The sequence below is a fragment of the Lactuca serriola genome, chromosome 4 (assembly GCF_051521515.1).
Source record: "Lactuca serriola cultivar US96UC23 chromosome 4, Lser_US96UC23_V15, whole genome shotgun sequence".
NCBI lineage: Eukaryota > Viridiplantae > Streptophyta > Magnoliopsida > Asterales > Asteraceae > Lactuca > Lactuca serriola.
Window position 1 is genome coordinate 353,630,309 of NC_136411.1, and position 11,245 is coordinate 353,641,553.

Consider the following 11,245-nt stretch of genomic DNA (forward strand, 5'->3'; position numbering starts at 1 on the left):
GTATTTTTGTTTCATTTGATCCTCGCATTCCAAGGTGAACTCGGGTCCTCGTTTTGCATTCCAACGAACCTTCACAATGGGAATACGACTTTGCTTTGTTCTTTTGATTTCCCGATCCATGATCTCGACCGCTTCTTCCACGAAGTGGAGATTCTCGTTAACTTCGATTTCCTCAAGTGGTATTACGAGCACTACAAGAAAAAGGCCCTTTTACGACGCGCTAACCACGACACTCATTGATTTATGTTACGTAAAAGAGAGTGACATTAAAAAATGTCATCTCTTCAAAAAAATTAAGGATTTACGTCACGCACTATTGTGCGCCCTTAAATTAGTGTCTCAAGAAAAGAAATTAAAAACACGGAGGGCGCTTTATTTTAAAGGCGCGTCCTTTATACCTGTTGCTTTATAATTTTAATGAAAACGCGCGTTTAGTAGAGGGGGAAAGAAATCCCCAAAATTTTGAAAACCTATCTTCTACCTTCTTTCTATCTTTCATCTTCTCCCCTCTCCTCCTTCTCTCTCCTCTCCGATCCGCTTCTCCGCCACTCCTGACCTCCTTATCGGTCTCATCAAACATCGTGTCCCCTCCTTAATACCTTGCGGGAATCTAAAAATTAGAAAACCCCGTCCTCACAAAGTCTAAGAAACTAGGGTTTTTTTCATCCCTCAAAGAACGACCCACATCCTCCATAGATTTATCTCTATCTCTTCATTTCTCACAAGAAATCGAACACTTTACATTCATAGGGCCACAATTGCAAGGATCCTCACTTACATTTCTAGAGAATACCTTCTCATATATAACACGATCATCTTCACGAAAATGGCTGCCACCATTGCTTCAGTTGGCTCAAGCTACGATCGAAAATCGGAGCTCAAAGCTTTCGACCAAACAAAAACCAACGTCAAAGGCCTCGTCGATGTCGGAATCCGGAAAATCCCTCCCATCTTCTTCCACCCACGGGACACCACTCCCAAAATATCCACCACTATTGTCAAGATTCCGGTCATAGACCTTCAATCGACCCATAGAGCATCGATGGTGGAGATGATTCGTGAAGCGTCCGTGAACCTAGGTATTTTTCAGGTGGTGAATCATGGGATTCCTGTGGGTGTGATGGATGAGGCGGTTCAAGGAGTTCGTAGATTTCATGAACAAGATGACGAGGTGAAGAAAGGGTTTTACACAAGGGATCTTTCGAGTACATTAGTGTATAACAACAATTACGATATGTATAGTTCCCCCGCCTTGAACTGGAGAGACACCTTCTTTTCATTTATGGCTTCGTCATCTCCGCCGCCTGAGGAATCATAGGAGATTTGTAGAGACGTTTAAATCGAGTACTCAAATCAAGTCATGAAATTCTGAGGCATACTTTTCATATTATTCTCAGAGGCATTGGGGTTGAACGTGAATCACCTTGGAGATCTCGATTGTGGCAAGGGGCTTTTATTCTCTTGCCATTATTACCTTGCTTGTCCACAACTAGAGCTAACCATGGGCACAAGCGATCATACAGACGACGGATTCCTAGTTGTGCTTTTACAAGAACAAACCGAAGGTCTGGAAATCCGCCATCAAAATCCAAAGTGTAAGTAAAATCTTGAATCTTTGTTGTTAAATTCAAAATTTCAATTCCAACTTTTTTTTTCTAACTTTTTATTCTTTTTGGGTTTTGCTTTCAAGTAAAATCTTGAATTCGTGTTAGAAATTGAGGGAATCAGGTCAAAATCTTGAGGACATTCGAATTTACTGTCTGATTGTTAATCTACTCCATCCTGGAAGTCATTTCTTATAGATTGTTGTCTCACTTCATGCAACCAGGTCAAAATATGTTCTTGAGTACAACAAGGAAATAAATTCCCTTTTAGGAAACAGGAAGTCCAGCCCTAGCTCGTTAATTAAAGATCCAAAGATAGTATTAAAGGTATTTGTTTTCGTTAATTGTTTCCTTTTATCATATTGTTAATCTTTATGTTTTCTTTATAAAATCTTCACAATAGATTGATGAGGAGCCAAGCTCTCTGAAAGCTGCATGGGAGCTCCTTGAAATATTCTATGCCAACAAACAATCTCAGTCTTGGGTCCTTGAACAACTTGTTGATTGGTTAACTGTAAGTATACTTGTCTAAAGTCTAAACTTTTATGTGAATTTAATCGTCTTTTTATTTATTATGAATAATACATTAATACTTCACTGATTCTCTCAAAGGTCGATTGATGACGATGTAACATACACGTTTTAAAATCGTGTTTTAAGTAAATAATATTATGAAATATTAAGTGAAATTGAATGTTGAGTTCTAACAAATAGTTTTTACTAGAAATGAAGTAAAACTATGTTTAGAATCACTCATAAAATATTGGAAGTCTTATGAGATTCCAATTAAAAGCCAAATAGTGAAATTTAGCGAAAATATAAAATTTGGAATAAGTAAAATTTTATTATTGAAAGTTGTAGATAATCTCGTTAGAAACATTTGGGCGAAGACCTCATCGAAATCTGAGTTATAACGAAGAAGTTATGACCAAACGAAGATCCGTGATAAATCCGGAAAATACTTTGTCGTGTAAAAATTTAGTTTTCGATAAACTAATTTTTAGCCTTAGTAATCTAAATGAAAGTTGTAGAACTCGTAAAAATAATCAACTTTCATATAAAGACCGTTTGAATCTGACTTCGTATGAGCAAGTTATGATTTTTCGAAGTTTCAGCTTAGCAGTAGACAACTAAAAACTTGAATTTTAGATCGAGTGAGTTTTAGCCGACACAACCTAAACGAGAATTGAAGGTCTCGTCATTAGTAGTGCAACGGTAAAAAGTCTGACGAAAACGGATGTCGGATGAAGAAGTTATAAATTTTTAACGGATTTTTCTGTCCCGGTTTGTTAAAAATAATAATATTAAAATTAAAGTCAAAATTAGACGACGAAGTCTAAACGAAAGTTGTAGAGCATAATTTTAGCTACGCGTGCATATAAAGAACGTCAAAAACGGAGCTCATATGTGAAAGTTATGGCTTTTAGAAGTTTTTGCACAAAAACCGAGAAATCTCGTATATGTGGACTTCGGCCACGTCACCCTCGCTTAAAACACGCCACGTATCCAAAATTTGGTGAGTCACCGAAGCCAGCTAGCGAGACGTGTCGCCTGCCCTCGCATCCGAAGTCCGGTCCACTAAGAATCGGGCGCGTGCCCTTTATCACGTGTCCGAGCCTCGCAGGGGTGCCACGTCCGAAGCCTCAGACTAGACCTTGGTCCAATCAGAGGCCGACACCGAGCCCCTCGCATGCGCAAACCACGTGCGAGCCACCTGCGCACCCTCGCCCTGCTGATGCCGCGTGCCCTCGCTGCTGACTCCCCTTCCTTAGCCGACTTCGGACCTCCCTATAAATACGAGGGCCTGCGAGACCTCTCGGGTAATTTTGGAAAATTGCCACTTTCACCCCCCCCCCCCCTTTTTGATATTTTTACTATTCTGACTTCCCCCGAAGCCCCGATACTGATTCCCAAGCCCGAAACACGCCCCGAGACTCCCGAGAAGCCCGTAAAATTTATCTTTTTGGTTTCGAAGCTCTACCTTCGCAGAGCCCGATTTTCAAGAAAACTCCCGGTTTTCAACGACGAAAGTTATATTTAGAGCCGAAGTGCTGCCCAAATTAATATTTTAGCCCTCGGTTATTTCACGGTGAGTTTAATATATAGGAACAATTGTATGTTATGTGCTATATGTGCTACGTGCTTTTCAGTGTTATTATTCCGGGTTATTTTTATTCGCTATTTTTAATAGCAAAGAAATACCTTTGACCATGTGATCAGTGAAAGGACATAGATTCACGTTGGTACTGGTATGTAGCCTCTGGCCATGTGGAACATGTCTCCGTAAGAGAATGAATTCTATTCTATGGTAGTGGCAGAAGGTTAGACAGGGCTATAAGCCTAAAATCTACCAAAATGTAAATCCGAAGTTGTATATCTTCTGTGCCGTTTGGGCCAAAGCTTTATTGATGTATATCAAGCATGGAAATTGTTATGTCTCATTGATTGTATATCTTTAAATCAAGTCAATGATTGATATGGAATGTTGATCACATGATTCACATATGCCCTTGTTGTTCCCTGTTTCTCTTTGCTTTAGCGATATTGAAGTATATATATGACATAACGTTATATTGTATCTATTATTAAACTCACTAAGCGTCACCGCTTACCCTCTCAATGTTTAACAAATTTGCAGGAGATAAGCATCCAGTATAGTTATATACTGGTAGAAGATTTTTGAATAGTTTGAAACTATTGTATCGATAGAAGTTTATGAATAGTTTGAAACTATTGTATTTTGCACTCCCATATGTATAAAACTATAAAATCCTGGGAAGATATGTAATATATAACACTTTAAAATTGTCGGTTTGTATCCAGTAGTTTGTAACCTCTTTATCAATGTAAAATATTGTTTTTATGAATATGCAAGTAGCATGTTTTGGAGTAACTATATTGTCGTGTATGAAAGTTTGGGTCTTTCATAAATACAAAAGTTAGGGTCTTTCAGACGAACAGGAATCGAATGCCACTGTTCGCATCTGGGAAGTGAAGTATGTGATTTTGAGTATTCGATTTGGGTTGATGACTGAAAAACAAAGAATTCGATTTTGGTGGTCTTATGTGTTCGATTTTGCGTTATTCAATGTCAATGGTTTGTAAATGCGAAGGTTATGGCTGGTTGAATGAAAAGAGAAGGACGGTGGTCGATGGTCAAATGGCTATTGGTAATTGATAATCGACACTTGATGATCTAATTTGAGTCTTCGCATCTAGCATAAACGAATTTGGTGTCTCACTGTTTTAATGTCGAAGGGTTGATATAGAAGGATTCGTTAGCAATGGGATGGAATGAGACGTCGACTTGATGTCAAGTAGCGAAGGAAAGGACTCGAGATTCCTTAGCTTTGATATTGATGAACGGAGGCTTGATATTGAATAGCGAAGGGTTGGAGATGTTTCGATTTTGACTTCGATTTGGTCAAATCTTCCCATTCGTGTTCAGTGTAACGAAGTGAAGAAGAAAAGGAATAGTTTGGATTGACACCCGTACTTTACATTGGGTTCCATTTGTTCACTTTCTAAATTATCTATGAAGACTCAAAGATATACACTTCATGGACATTGGCTCCAAACTTCAACAACAACAGGAAGGTTATCCATGGAAGATCCCAATCTTCAGGTTAATATCTTCTCTTCTTCTTATTTTCATCCTTTTTCTTTTTTGGTTTTCTTATAAATATTTCTTCTAGTGGGTCAAGCATATGGTTGAATTCAAGATAGATAGCAATGAAAAAGAAGGCGATGATTCAGACATGGAACTCTACAAAATAAATCCTCGTGATTTCTTCATTCTAACCCAGGTGTGTGAATTATCAAAATGAATAGAATATATTCAATTCGTTAATTTCATAGGTTTGAAATATGTGAATTTCTTATCGATTTGTTTATTCTTAATGAAGAAGTTGAAGTTTCCCAGGTTAGAATTTTACAGATATTTTCATGTTCCTTGTTTTTATATGAGAAGGTTTTCAGATTAAACTAATGTTTGTTGCATTTGGTAGTCCTCATCTATCATAATTTGTACATCTTTAAGTCATTATAGTTATATTTTTCAAAAATGGTGTACAAAATCTATAGTGATTTGCATTTTTGTGCTTTGATTTTCAGGTTTTGAGAGGTGGTGGACGAGGCTATCAGAAAGATGAGACTGATTTTGGCTTCTTCTTTAAATGTGGACAACACAATTTATAAAAGAACCTGTCTGCACTTAATAAGTTCAGCAAGGTAAACTACCAAGTTTAAATGAGTCATTTTATGTTGTCTATTTGTGGTTTTAAACTTAAACTGTTGAGCATTCTTGTTTTTATGAGTAGTTTCATATTATGTTATGTACTTGTTAATCTTGAATCCTATTCTATAATTATTATATGTGTTAATTAAATGCTTTTGTACATTTGTAGATACCTCCCTGGACCAGATGACATGTCAGTTTTGGACATTGCATACACAATCTACACAAAGTTTGAAGAATGTCGAAGTGTAATGTCCTGATTTGTAAAACTTTGTAAGTGTAAATGTGTAATGCTATACAATGTCATGAGATTATCAATGTAGCCCTACACTACACTTTTCTGAGGAAGTTGATCCTCAATTACTTTTTTACCACTGGCAAATTCTCAAGTCACTAGTAAACGACCTCTTTATTCTCAACTGCAGGTAAACCACATTTTACATGTCATATTTTAATTAACAGGATATACTATTAAGTGTTATGTGTTAATATCCTATATAATGTTTTCATGCAGTTTTGAAACTTTATGGAACTTGGATCTGTCATATGGTATCATTAAAGAAGTGGTCAAAGGTTTGACTTCTATTATCTAGATGATGATCTTTATATTTTCATGCTGCTTTTTATTCCTTCTTTCCTACATAGTCCTCCTTGCAGATTTCTGTAAACCCTAGAGGAATTCTGTCACCACTTCCTTCACAATCCTTCCACGATTTCCAAAATTGTTATCCTTCTAATTCAAAAGGCACTAACATGGATCTTCCAAGTCTAGCTGTTGTTCTACAAACAACACTTAGTCCCAATCCTGTTGAAAGAAAACCCGCTGAAGAGAGCCTCAATAAGGTATTACTTCTCATTTGGAGCGAAGTTACATTGGAAATCGTATTCAATCACGGATCATCCAAGTCTAGCTGTAGGTGTATATTTTTTAATGAATAATGAAATCATATGTTTGAATATGAAATAAAGTTTGTTATGTAGTATGTAATAATCATGTATAGGGAGAAAACAACTTCTATTGATTTGTTTTATCTTTCCATGGACCGATTATTTCTTTGATATTAAATTTTATGCAATGGATTGTATTTTTTGTATATAATATTTTATTTTTTGTTATGAGACATTAAATGCAAATTTAATTTGAAAATTAGTAACCCTATAAATAATATTTTTTTAACATTTAAAATTACGAAACGCAAAAATGTGTGTCATCTTCATTTATGACATGGACTTTCTTGACAGTGGCTTCCTTGATATGCATTCCGTGTCATTAACATGCGCGTTGTAAGGTTACGGCGCGCGAATGTTGTCGTCTTCCTTTATGACATGACCTTCCTTGATACGCATTGCGTGTCGTAAATGAGCGTTGTAAAAGCGCGTCGTCTGTCTTTATGACAGGGCCTTCCTTGACGCGCATTTGCGCGTTGTCTGAGCCGTTTACGACGCGCGATGAGCGTCATAAAAGGCTATTTTTCTAGTAGTGGAGGGTCTCGTCGGATAAGCACTTTTTCAAGTGTTATACGTGGAAGGTAGGGTCTACGTTATTAAGTTCTTGTGGTAGTCGGAGTTTGTACGCCATGGGGCCAATCCTGGAAAGGATTTCAAACGGTCCGATGTACCTTGGGTTTAGTTTCCCACGTTTACCAAAATGTATCATTCCTTTCCAAGGGGAAACTTTTAGTAGTGCCCAATCACCGACCTAGAATTCCAAGGGTTTGCGTCGTTTATCTGCGTAACACTTTTGTCGATCTCGGGATGCTTTCATTCTTTCCCGAATTTGAACAATCTTTTCTGTGGTCTCTCTTATGATTTTAGGACCAGTGAGGGTGCTATTAGGGACTTTCCCCCTAGCTAGTTGAGTGTCCCCCACTTCTGCCCAACACAAGGATGATCGGCACTTGCAACCATAAAGAGCTTCGAATGGGGCGACTTTGATGCTAGTGTGATAGCTGTTATTGTAGGAGAATTCGATAAGTGGTAAATGGGTATCCCATTCTTTACCAAAATCTATCACACAGGCTCTCAACATATCTTCTAGCATTTGAATGCTTCGCTCGCTCTGTCTTTTGGTTTGTGGGTGGTAAGTTGTACTCATGTCCAGCCTAGTTCCCAAGGATTTCTAAAGTGATTTCTAGAATCGTGAGGTAAATCGACTATCCCAATCTAAGATAACGGACTTTGGTACCCCATGCAATGTCACGATTTCCTTGATGTACAACTTTGTCAGTTTCTCCATCTTTTCGGTCTCTTTCATTGGTAGAAAGTGGGCTGACTTGGTTAGTCTGTCAACGATTACCCATATGGTATCGAGTCCGCCTGATGTTTTAGGCAGCTTGGTTATGAAGTCCATGGTTATTCGGTCCCACTTCCATTCTGGTATATCAGGATGTGGTAGTAGTCCTGAGGGTTTCTGGTATTCAACCTTGACCTTGGCACAAGTCAGACACTTGCCCACATAAGTAGGAATCTTAGCTTTCATGTTCGGCCACCAGTATGACTTCTTGAGGTCTAGATACATCTTATCCGAACCTGGATGGATGAAATATCGAGACTTGTGTGCTTCCTTCATGACAACGTCTCGGAACCCACCAAACTTCGGTGTCCAGATCCGGTTCATGAGGTAACGAGCTCCATCTCCCATAACTTCTAGGTTTTTATCCATCCCTCTCAATGCCTCACCTGTCACATTTTCTGGTTTCATGTCTTCAAGCTGCGCTTCCTTGATTTGTGTGAACAGGTGTGAATGGATTGTCATTGTTAATGACTTCACCCGACGACCCGAATATTCCTTTATGTTTAGGGCATCGGCTACAACATTTGCCTTGCCCGGATGATAGCGAATTTCACACTCGTAGTCGTTCAGCAGCTCTACCCATCTTCTTTGCCGCATGTTGAGCTCTTTTTGATTGAGGATATGATGAAGATTTTTGTGATCGATGAAGATAATGCACTTTGTGCCGTAGAGGTAGTGCCTCCAGATCTTTAGGGCGAACACTACTGCTCCCAGTTCAAGGTCGTGGGTAGTATAATTAATGTCGTGTGTCTTAAGTTGCCTTGACGTGTAAGCGATGACCTTGCCTCTCTGCATGAGCACACATCCGAGACCTTGATTTGAAGCATCGTAATACACCACGAAGTCATCGGTTTCTTCTGGGAGAGACAAGACCGGTGCGCTGCGTAGGGCTTGTTTTAACGTTTGGAAGGCGGCTTCTTGTTTTAATTTCTCCCACTTAAACATCACACCTTTTTGAGTCAGGATGGTGAGTGGTTTAGCGATCTTGGAGAAGTTTTGGATGAATCTTCGGTAGTATCCAACGAGTCCTAAAAATTGTCGGATTTCTGTCAGTGTTGTAGGTGCTGACCAGCTTTCGATCGCTTTGAATTTTGAGGGATCCACATGTATCCCTTTCTCGCTAACTACGTGGCCAATGAATCCCACTTCTCGGAGCCAAAATTCGCACTTTGAAAATTTAGCATAAAGCTTCTCAGTTCTTAGAGTCTCCAATACTAGTCGTAGATGTTGGCTGTGCTCTTCTTTGCTTTGCGAATAGACCAAGATATCGTCAATGGATACGATCATGAATTTGTCTAAGAAAGGTCGACACACTCGGTTCATCAGGTCCATGAATACTGCAGGTGCGTTTGTTAGTCCAAAGGGCATCACCACAAATTCGTAATGGGCGTAGCGCGTTCTGAAATTTGTCTTAGGAATATCATCCTCTTGAACTCGCAGTTGATGGTAACCCGACCTCAAGTCGATTTTTGAAATGTTGCTTGCTCCCTGAAGTTGGTCGAAGAGGTCGTCGATTTGGGGTAGGGGATATCGATTCTTGACGGTATGTTTGTTTAACTCCCGATAGTCCATGCACATGCGAAAGGATCCATCCTTCTTTTTCACAAATAGGACTGGTGCTCCCCAGGGTGAAAAGCTCGGTTTGATGAACCCCTTGCTTAATAGTTCGTTCAATTGACTAGACAGTTCTTGCATTTCTTCCGGTGCGAGGCGATACGGAGCTTTGGCTACGGGGGTAGCACCGGGAACCAAGTCGATTCGGAATTCGACTTGTCGTGCGAGCGGTACACCTGAGAGATCTTCTAGGAATACGCCAGGGAAGTTGCACACTTCCGGAATGTCTTTGATATCCTTCACCCCTTGTTTCTTATCTACGACGTGGGCTAGGAAGGCGTGGTATTACTTTTGGAGGTACTTGTGAGCCTTGACGCAAGAAATGATTTGTATATTTGTACTGGGTTTATCGCCGTAGATGAGGAAGGTCTCGCCATTTGGCAGATTAAGGCGGACGGTCACTTCGTAACATAAAATGTCGGCACGATTAGAACTTAACCAATCCATAACAATGATGATGTAAAACTTTTTATTGTGACCGAAATTAGATCGATTTTGAACGAATGGTTGTCTAGAGTGAGGGTGTAACACCCGAATTTCTAGGTATGAGATTTTGTTCCTTTATTTTTGGGTTTTGTGGGGGAACTCAGCGAGTTGGCGTATAGACTCTCCGAGTATGGTCGCGGATTCGTATGCGAGTTCACAGCTGGACTCGGCGAGTTCATGAGTGGACTCGGCGAGTGCACGGTGTTTAATGAAACCCTAATTTCTAGGGTTTGAGACCTATTTAAAGGCCCTTATGGCCGTCCATTACGGCTACCACACCCCAGAGAGAGTCCTAAATCTCTTGTGAGGTGAAGAGAGGCCATTGTTGATCATTTGTTGGTGAAATTTGAAGGAGAAGGTGACCAAGGCAAAAGCAGGCTGAAGGAAGTGAAAATCTAGTTTCTTCAGAGATCAAAGGCTTCATATTAAGGTATTCCTTCGGACCTTCTCCAGTTTTGGGTGTTGATTCATAGAGTTAGGGTTTTTAAACCCTTTAGAAGAAGAATATGTAGAGTATTTAGTCCCCTCTCGAGTTTATGCTTTGGATCTGGACTCAAAGAGGTCCATAGACTTTATCCCATGGAGCTTTATGAGTCATTTTGGGATTATTGGACATAGGTTGCCACTTTTGGGACTAAATCACCATTGGATGCCATTATGTTGATATGTAAGCATCAAGTTTCGAGCTTTACGTGACTTTCGTGCTTGGGTAGGCCAGATCTATGGATTAGGGGAACCGATCTGACCCCAGGAGGTCAATAGAGATGGTGAATGGCATGAACTCGCCGAGTTGTTCTTGAGACTCGGCGAGTAGGGTTAGGGTTTCATGTGAATAGCTCTATGAGTAGACTTGCCGAGTTGGGGGATAACTCAGTGAGTCAGAAACGGGTTAGAGGATTGGGGTTCAAGGCGGTACTCGCAGAGTTGTTCTTGAGACTCGGTGAGTTGAGTCGAGGTGGCCCCACGATTCATGCCAGGTGTGACTCGTCGAGTAAAGAGAAGGACTCGACG

At 39.8% G+C, this 11,245-nt stretch overlaps 1 pseudogene; it reads left to right on the top strand.

Annotated features, from left to right (window-relative positions):
• The first annotated feature begins 826 nt into the window (after window positions 1-826).
• LOC145099689 (1-aminocyclopropane-1-carboxylate oxidase homolog 3-like) lies at window positions 827-6,101 on the top strand (annotated as a pseudogene).
• The last annotated feature ends 5,144 nt before the right edge of the window (window positions 6,102-11,245 follow it).